Source organism: Benincasa hispida, chromosome 6, assembly GCF_009727055.1.
Source record: "Benincasa hispida cultivar B227 chromosome 6, ASM972705v1, whole genome shotgun sequence".
NCBI classification, from domain to species: domain Eukaryota; kingdom Viridiplantae; phylum Streptophyta; class Magnoliopsida; order Cucurbitales; family Cucurbitaceae; genus Benincasa; species Benincasa hispida.
In genome coordinates, this window is record NC_052354.1 from 39,405,704 (window position 1) to 39,406,880 (window position 1,177).

The following is a 1,177-nucleotide window of genomic DNA, read 5'->3' on the forward strand; positions in this document are numbered from 1 at the left end:
TATACTTACTTGATGTCTATACTTAACCAATCAGCACAATAACGAACAACCTTTCATAGATTGCTCGTAGTACAAGCTGGGCCAATAACCGTTTTATGTCACTGTAGTTAACATCTGTCTCCTTAAGTACCATGATACCCTCTAATGAAACATAAAGTCATAGTCCTACTAGACTGAGTCTTCTTCTTCCAAAAAGAGAAGCTAAGTGGCCACTATGTTCAAGCCCATCAGCCTTTTAAACGGATGCAATCCTCTAATTATCTCCTACTTCAGGAAAGGATTGAATTCCAATCTTGTGGATTTGAGTTCCCACTCCCCAAATCAGCACAAGTCCCCAAAAAGGTAGGCATGTTGAAGTTGGCAATCTGGCCACTCTCACCCATACTAATCAAAAGGACCGCCCTCCAAGGCAGAGTTCACAAAAACTCAGATTGAGGTCGTGTCCAACCTCATGGTCGTTTAGGTAAGATGCAAGTCTCTAGTATCAAATGGCGTTAATATACAGAGGTCTAGTCATCTTGTGATATCAGGGTCTTATACAAATCTTTGTATAGGACACCCCCGCTCCACGTCCTCCCATGAATGGTCAGGGATCCTTACCATCTGTAGTAGTTTACACACACTTGCAAACCTCTATAAAAGCCGGGTCATATCCATAATGCTTGGGACTCTTTGGTTACAAGGATCAGGTATCACACCTTAATACCTTATACTACAGACCGAATTTTAGGTTATCACTTAAGGCGTGATCCAGCTGTATATCACTATACATAGCTTAAGTTCACATAAGATAACAAGAAGCTTTATTTATTGGATATAAGTAAATGTCAGAATAAAATAACACTTATGTTTATTCATTGAAAATGTGTATCTTTACAAAACAACGAGAATCTGGGAGAATTAGCCGACATGCCAAACCATAACAAAAGCTTGCAGCTGCTAAATTTATAGAAAATATTCTGAAGAGGCCTTGGATAAAAATTAAAGGAGATTTGGGTACGAAAGGATTTGAATAAAGTATCTTGAGATCTAGGAAGAGAGAAGGCCGTTGACTTTCTAAGAAAATCTTGTAAAGTTTATGCATGAGAAACAAGCATCTGTTAAATTTTGGGGGGTATGTAATGGGCAGAAAAAGCAACATTAATTACAACGTTAAGTTAATAAACAATGCGGATTA